Here is a 9,237-nt window from a genome sequence, read left to right as displayed (position 1 = left end):
GTCAGAGCCTCATCACCGATTGCAGTTTAGAGTCATACCCAGGACCTGACGTCACAATACGGCATTATTAACTTCAATCACTCATATTTGCGATAGCTATCCAGGCGAGTGTATGTCTTCGTAATAATTTTTGTGATTATTACGGCAGATGAAAGTTTGACTCCGAGACTGACTAACAGAGGAAGTCGCTGTGAGGGGACAGTGGAGATATGTCACAAACGTAGCTGGGGTAGGGGTAGTCTGCGGGACAGTCTCTGAGACCTTACTGACGGCATCGTGGTCGGTAGAGAGCTCCGCTTCGGCCTTGCCATATTTGCACATACCCCTTCAAAGTACGGAGAGTGAAGGTCCCCTGTTGGTGAACCGTTTGGTGTTGATGCCAAAAGTTCCACTTTAGTCTCATCCGATCGCAAGAGCTTCTTTCACATATTTGCAGTATGTGCTACATGACGCTTTGCAAAGGCTTTACGGCCAAGGATATGCTTCCTTTTTAGCGGAGCATGTGACACTGCGCATCAGCCAGGTCACGCCATGTAAAGTATGGTGGAGGATGCTTTTTAGCAGCAGGGACTGGAAATCTGGTCAGGGTTGATGGGAATATGAACGCTGCTAAATACGGGGAAATGCTGGATTTAAATAAAACTGATTGCCTCTGCCAGAAAGCTTAAACTGTGGGGGAAGTCCGTCTTTCAGCAGGACAACGATCCAAAGCACACTGCCAGTGCAACCATGGCGTGGCTCCAAATGAAGAAATGTATTGTCCTTGAGTGGCCCAGTCAGAGTCCTGACCTTAACCCAATCGATCATCACTGGCAAGATCACAAGATTGTTGTCCTCCGCCGCTCCCTAACTAACCTGGCATAGCTTGAGCAGTTTTGCAAGAGGAAATGGGCAAATATTACTTCAACTCATATGCAAAGCTGTTAGAGACTTATGCAAAGAGACTACTGGATATGATAGCCACGAGAGGTGGTTCAACTAAATATTGAGCAAAGGCGGGAGAATGCTAACATTTCCGTTTTTGAATTATTAGTTTTCATGCTTTACAATTAACCCTGTTTTGGGGGCTCTGCTGTGGGGGGGGGGAGGAGTATGCGATTCACAAATAGAAATCCTCAGTTAGATTCATCAAAATCCCTAGTTTGGTCATTTATGTGAACAAAAGGTCGGGGCCGATACTTTTACAAGGCACTGTATGCTTACAAATGGATTTCCAGTCTCGATAAATCAAGGTGGCAGTGCTTGTCTTAAATTGGGTCTATGACGTTGTTATTGCGGACGGCAGGGAAAGGTAATCCCTATTGCGTTTGCTGTCTGCATTGGTCTCAGATGCCTTTTTGTCTCCGGATAGTTCGCTTTGCTGGAGGTGACGTGGAGAATGTCAGCAAGAAAGAGTGAAGCTTTACTGATGCAGCTGAACTTCTCAAATGTCGTTTATCATGTCTGAGTTTTTCTCCTCCTTGCTATTTTCGAAAAAGTACCAGAGACTTGTTCGAACGAAAAATAAAACAAAAAGAGTAGTCTTTCAATCTGTTTTACTGAATTTGCCAAAGCTCCAGGAGCTACATACACCGCTTCCAACGATGTCGCCCGGGCAGGTTAGATAATTCAACCAAATTCTCTTCGTCTGAATTCCCCGGCTATTCTTTATAGCTAAACGACAAACTTGCATACATTTCTCTCTCTCTGGAGATCTTTCACGACCGGCTTTCCCCAGGTCTACAAACTCGCACGAACGCACAGGGCAAAATTCATCCACCTGCAGTCGCCCTCTACCTTACACTTGATTTTCACGATCTCTATGAATTCAGATATTATTCCTATCAGGAAGTGATAAATGTGCATCATATAATGGCAGTATAATGACACCGCTCTTTCTCCAACAGACGTCATCACTGACCAGTGGTATTTCCGTACTGGTTTATTCCAAATTGTTCATGAAGAAATTGAGAATATTCCAAAGGGTGACCATTTTATTCAGACACCCGAGTCAGCCTTGTTTTCCACTTGATGCCGAATTTTAATTGCACGGTAGCTATATCACTTTACGAACTGGGTATGCTGATTGGACAAAAATGATAGTCTGCTTGCTATGTTCAGGAGTCAGACTGGCCTTAAAGTGATAAAATCAGAATGTTGTACTTATCAGAAGCAGAATCGGATATATTATCAAGAACATATGTTGTGAAATCTTGTTGTGCGGGAGTGGTGTAGCGCAAAGACATAAAAATCAATAAATTACAAAATATGTAGTGCAAAATGAATAATGAGGTAGTATTGATGTGTTCACGGATTGTTCCGAAATATGACCAAGGAGGGAAATACTAGTTTCTGAATCGTTGAGTGCGAGCCTCGGGCTCCTATACCTATCCCCTAATTGTAGTAACGAGGGAAGGGCATGTTTTGGATAGTAAGGGGTAATGGATGCAGCCTTCTTCAGGCACCGCCACCTGACGTTGTGCTCAATGGTAATGGTGGGGATGTTGTGACGGTGATAAAAATGGCTAGGCCTATACCTCCCACCCCCCCACCCCACCCCGGAACCTCTGCCGATCCTGTCATTTGAAGGCTTAATACCAGGCTGTAATGCAATCAGTTAGAAGGCTCTCCACCGTACATCTATAGAAATCTGCAAATCTCTGGTGACATACCAAATAGACACAAACTCCTAATGAAGGAGTGCCACTGGCGTGCGTTATGTGTGACTGCATCAATATGTTACTCCTAGGATGGACTATCTGAGATGTCGATATCCAGGAACTTAAATCTGCTTACCTTTTCTACCACTTACGCCTCAATGAAGACTGCTGTGTGTGTGCTTTTTTTTTTCCCCGACATGCGCTGCCTGAAGTCCACAATCATTTCCAGGGTCTTGTTGATGTTGTGCAACACCACTCAACCTACTAGACAATCTTACTCCTGTACATTTTCTCATCACCATCCGGTATTCTACCAACAACAGCGGTGTTTTCGGCGAATTTATGAACTGTGTTTATCCACACAGCCATGAGCGTAGAGAGCGTAGAGCAGAGGACTAAGTTCGCATCCTTGTATTTGGCTTATGTTGATCGTGAATGAGGGGCTGTTATTACTGATCCACACTGACTTTGCGCTTCCAGTAAGGAGGTCGGGACCTTGTTGCAGAGGAAGGTACAGACGCTCGGGTATGTATGTCTGGTTATTAGTAGTGAGGGAACAAAGGTGGTGAATGCAGAACTGTAATTGACTGCGTAACTCATGATAACACAACTGTATTTCTATGTTATATTTACTATCCTGTTGTACATACTATTTATTATAAATTACTATAAATCGCACATTGCACATTTAGACGGAGACGTAACGTAAAGATTCTTACTCCTCATGTATATGAAGGATGTAAGAAATAAAGTCAATCCAATTCAAGAAACAGAAGGTTAACATGCAGTACGTATGTCTTGCAATTGTCCAAAGCAGAGTGGAGAGCCAATGAAATTACATTCACTGTAAACCTGTTCGGGTCCATAACCAATTTCTCGAAGCATTTCTATATTTTCCTGAATTGACTTTATTTCTTACATCCTTCACATACATGAGTAAAAATCTTAACGTTACGTCTCCGTCTAAATGTGCAATCATAGTAATTTATAATAATTCATAATAAACAGAACAGTCAATGTAACATAGAAATACACTCAAAGCAGCGTGAGTTAATCAGTCTGATGGCCTGGTGGAATAAGCTGTCCCGGAGCCTGTTGGTCCTGGCTTTTATGCTGCGGTACCGTTTCTCGGATGGTAGCAGCTGGAATAGATTGTGGTTGGGGTGACTCGGGTCCCCAAAGATCCTTTGTGATCAAATGTGAGTATTTTCAGGCGGTAGACATTGAGGCAGTTCACCTGATTCATTTTGAGCACTGGAATCATTGCACCCTTTCGAAGAAGGTGGGAACTTCAGATCACAGCAGACAGTGTTTAAACACACAAAATTCTGCAGATGCTGGACATCGAAAATGCTGGAGGAACTCAGCAGGTCAGGCAGCGTACATGGAAATGAACAAACAGTCGACGATTCGGGCCGAGATTCTCCTTCAAGAATGGAAAGGAAGCGGGAAGACGCCAGAATAAAAGGATGGTGAGGAGAGAGAGGAGGAGAAGCGGGAAGACGCCAGAATAAAAGGATGGTGAGGAGAGAGAGGAGGATAGCTAGAAGATGATAGGTGATGCCAGGTGGGTGGGTAAGGTAAAGGGCTGTAGAGGAAGGAATCTAACGGGAGAGGAGAGAACCATAGGAGAAATGGAAGGAGGAGGGACACCAGAGGGAGGTGACAGGCAGGTGAGAGGAGTTAAAAGGAGAGAGTGGGGAATAGAAGAGGGGAGGGGAGGGGAAAACAGGAAGATTTTATAGATGGCGAAGAAGAAATCGATATTGAGGCCACCCTCGGGGAGCAGGAGCAACACCTTATATTCCGTCTGGGTAGCCTCCAACCTGATGGAATGAATATCGATTTCTCCTTCCACTGGAAAAAAAAAGCCCTCCCGGCTCTCCGGGTTTTTCTGGGCTCTCAACGATGTGTGGCCCTGTAAGAGTCAGGTTGACTGGTATCATCACTCATAGAACCTGCTCGGCTGGGGGTTTATTATTTTTGTTAGTTGCCTTCTTTCATAAAGTCGGTTTATTTTCCCGAGTGCGCCTTCACAACAGTTATAAATTAACACATTTAAACATTGTGACCGTGAGGAAGAAGGCAAACACGAAAAAATCTGCAGATGCTGGAAATTCAAGCAACACACACAAAATGTTGTTCACCCGAAATGTCGACTGTACTTCTTCCTATAGATGCTGCCTAGCCTGCTGCGTTCCACCAGCATTTTGTGTGTGTGTTTTATGAGGAAGAATGCTGAGTTTTCTGCGCAGGAATCCAATTTATTGTGTTTGCAACTTTTTGTTAGAATTGTTCCAAGAAAGTCAAAAGCAACGGGGATACTAACGTTACCGCCAGAAAGGGAATGGGCGAGGGAAATCTTGTGGCGACCCACTTTCTAGCACACACGAACCGGCTCACAAAACGGCCCGCGCCGGCACAGAGGTCGGCCCCAAAAAGGGCGCCAGGCCATCTTCACCAGCAGGGGGGAAATCCCGCGCGTGCAGAGGGTCTGGGATTATGCATTCCCCACAGCAGTCCCGCCCAGGGAGGGCGGGAAATTTGAATAAATCTCTTTTATCGCAACTCCAACTCACTGACTACCTGTGGTTATTTTAGCACTGTGTGTAGCACACTGCTACAATTGGTGACCCCGACGGCCCAAACAACATTTGAACCAGAGATTGCCGACGCCGCATCTGTTCACGCTGTTTCGTTAAAACTGCCAAGCTTCTGGACGCTGCGACGCCAATTATGGTTCGAACAAGCAGAAGCACAATTCCACATTCGGCAGATAACCTCCGATTCCACTCATTACAACTACGTGCTAAGCTCCCTCGACCAGGAGACAGCTGCACAAGTTGAGGAGTTTATAGAGTCGCCCCCGGAGGACGGCAAATACACAGCATTCAAAGCCCTGCTCATAAGGACTTTTGGACTCTCACGGCGCGAACGAGCACGCCGCTTAATGCACCTGGATGGTTTGGGAGACAGGCCGCCGTCGGCATTAATGAACGAAATGCTGGCCCTGGCTGAAGGACACAAACCCTGCCTCATGTTTGAGCAGGCGTTCTTAGAGCAACTGCCCGAGGACATACGCCTGCTGCTGTCCGACACAGATTTCAGCGACCCCCGGGAGGTGGCGGCCCGAGCAGATGTGCTGTGGAATGCCAAGAGAGAGAGAGGGGCGTCGGTCGCACAGATCACCAAGCTGCGTGCCCAAAGGCAGACCAGACCAGGCCCGGCAGCAGAGCCTACAAAACTCGGCGACGGGAGTGAGGAGCCCAACGAACAATGGTGCTTCTACCACCAGCGGTGGGGCACAGAGGCCCGCCGCTGCAGACCGCCCTCCTGGACAGCCATCAGGACAGCCTCCTGTATGTCTGGGACAAGCAGTCGGGACGCCGCTTTTTGGTCGACACCGGAGCGGAGATCAGCGTCTTACCTCCAACGAGTTACGACACCCGCAACAGAGAACCGGGACAGACCAGACCAGGCCCGGCAGCAGAGCAGAGCAATGAACAATGGTGCTTCTACCACCAGCGGTGGAGCACAGAGGCCCGCCGCTGAAGAGCACCCTGCAAATTCCCGGGAAACGCCAAGGCCCAGCCGCCGCTGATGGCTACGGCGGCTGGCCATCAGGACAGCCTCCTGTACGTCTGGGACAAGCAGTCGGGACGCCGCTTTTTGGTCGACACCGGAGCGGAGATCAGCGTCTTACCTCCAACGAGTTACGACACCCGCAACAGAGAACCGGGACCCACCCTGAGGGCCGCTAATGGCAGCACAATACGAACCTACGGCACCCGCACGGTGCGGCTACAGTTCAGCTCCAGCCGGTTCACGTGGGACTTCACACTGGCCGCCGTGGCCCAACCACTCCTGGGGGCGGATTTTCTGCGAGCCCACAGACTGCTGGTCGACCTGCAAGGGAAGCAATTAGTCCACGCCAAGACTTTTCAAACGTTCTCCCAGGGTGAAGCACAGTTGCCAGCCCCACACCTGGACTCCATCACGCTGTCCGACGATGAATTCACCAGGGTCCAGGCGGATTTCCCATCAGTACTGACATCGCAGTTCACGGCAGCCATGCCCAGACACGGAGTACAGCACCACATTCCGACCCAGGGACCACCCCTCCACGCCCGTGCTCGAAGGCTTCCCCCGGACAAGCTCCGACTGGCGAAGGAGGAGTTCAAGAAGATGGAGGAATTGGGGATCATATGACGGTCCGACAGCCCATGGGCCTCCCCCCTTTACATGGTGCCCAAGGCAACGGGGGGCTGGAGACCATGCGCTGACTACCGCAGAGTGAAGGAGGCTACAACGCCAGACCGCTACCCTGTGCCGCACATTCAAGACTTCGCAGCAAACCTACACGGCGGAAGGATCTTTTCCAAGGTAGACCTCGTCCGGGGATACCATCAAATCCCGGTACATCCGGACGATATCCCCAAAAAAGCACTTATCACCCCGTTCGGACTTTTCTAATTCCTCCGAATGCCGTTCGGTCTAAAGAATGCCGCACAAACTTTCCAGCGGCTAATGGACGCGGTGGGACGCAGCCTGGACTTTGCATTCATCGATTTGGACGACATCCTCATAGCCAGCAGTAGTCGTCAGGAGCATCTGTCCCACCTCCGCCTGCTCTACTCCCGCCTGAGTGAATTTGGCCTTACAATCAACCCGGCCAAATGCCAGTTCGGACTCGACACCATCAACTTCCTGGGCCACAGGATTACTAAAGACAGGGCAACCTCGCTGCCCGCCAAGGTAGACGCGGTCCGCCACTTCCCCCGATCCAACACAATCAAAGGCCTGCAGCAATTCGTGGGTATGGTGAATTTCTACCACCGTTTCCTCCCCTCAGCAGCCCGAATCATGCGCCCCCTGTTCACCCTGATGTCGGGTAAGGGCAAGGGCAAGGGCAAGGACATTACCTGGGACGAAGAGGCCGCAACCGCTTTCGTTAAAACCAAAGAAGCCTTGGCAAACGCCGCGATGCTAGTGCACCCCGGAACGGACGTTCCTACTGCCCTCACGGTGGACGCATCCACCACAGCAGTCGGTGGAGTGCTGGAACAACTCATCGAGGGTCGCTGGCAACCCCTAGCGTTCTTCAGCAAACACCTACGACCACCCGAACTCAAATACAGTGCTTTCGACCGGGAGCTATTGGTATTATACCTGGCAATCTGGCATTTCAGATACTTCTTAGAAGGTAGGCCCTTCACCGCGTTCACGGACCACAAACCGCTTACCTTTGCGTTCACTAAGGTGTCCAACCACTGGTCGTCCCGCCAGCAGCGACATCTGTCCTACATCTCCGAGTACACGATGGACATCCGGCATATGTCTGGAAAGGCCAACGTCGTGGCGGACGCACTCTCCAGACCTACAATACAGGCCCTGTCCCAGGGAGTGGACTATGCAGCACTGGCGGAGGCACAGCAGGGAGACGATGAGATCCCTAGTTACAGGACTGCGGTCTCCGGTTTGCAGCTCCAAGACCTCTCGGTAGGCCCAGGTGAGAGGACCCTCCTGTGTGACGTGGCTACCGGCCAACCTTGCCCCATCGTCCCAGCAGCCTGGCGGCGGCGAGTTTTCGACTCCATTCACAACTTAGCGCACCACTCCATCAGAACGACCGTCCGGCTGGTTTACAACAGGTTCGTGTGGCATGGACTTCGTAAACAGGTCAGTGAATGGGCCAAAACGTGCATGCAGTGCCAAACGGCCAAGGTGCAGCGGCACACCAAGGCTCCGCCGCAGCAGTTTGAACCCACCCGCCGGAGGTTCGACCACATCCATGTGGATATCGTGGGGCCCCTGCCAGTGTCACGAGGAGCGCGGTACCTCCTAACTATCGTAGACCGGTTCACCAGATGGCCAGAGGCAGTCCCGCTCACCGACACCGCCTCCGAATCCTGCGCCCGAGCACTGATCGCAACCTGGGTAGCCCGCGTCGGGGTACCGGCCCACATTACCTCCGACAGGGGCGTCCAGTTCACCTCCAGCCTGTGGTCAGCTATGGCCAGCCTCTTAGGCTCACAGCTACACCACACAACTGCCTACCACCCACAGTCGAACGGACTAGTGGAGCGCTTCCACCGTCACCTGAAGTCGGCTCTCATGTCCCACCTGGAAGGGCCTAACTGGGTGGACGAGCTTCCTTGGGTCCTGCTCGGAATCCGCACGGCGCCCAAGGAGGATTTGCACACCTCGTCGGTCGAGTTGGTGTACGGCGTGCCCCTGGTTGTCCCAGGAGAGTTCATACCAGCCCCAAGGGGGCAAGAGGAAGAACCCGCAGCAGTCCTGGACAAACTACGGGAGAGGCTCGGTAACCTGGCCCCAATACCCACTCACAGTACGGACAGAGCCCGACCTGCGTACCCAAAGATCTGCAGAACTGTAAGTTTCTTTTTGTACGACGGGGCGGACACCGGGCACTGCTACAGCGGCCCTACGAGGGGCCGTTTGAGGTGATCAGGAACAACGGGTCCACGTTCGTGCTGGACATTGGGGGGGAGAGGAGGTTTTCACGGTGGACCGACTCAAACCGGCCCATGTGGACTTGGCGCAACCGGTCCAGACTCAGGCACCGCGGCACAGGGGC

The sequence above is a fragment of the Mobula hypostoma genome, chromosome 10, assembly GCF_963921235.1.
Source record: "Mobula hypostoma chromosome 10, sMobHyp1.1, whole genome shotgun sequence".
NCBI classification, from domain to species: domain Eukaryota; kingdom Metazoa; phylum Chordata; class Chondrichthyes; order Myliobatiformes; family Myliobatidae; genus Mobula; species Mobula hypostoma.
This window is presented reverse-complemented; position numbering follows the sequence as displayed.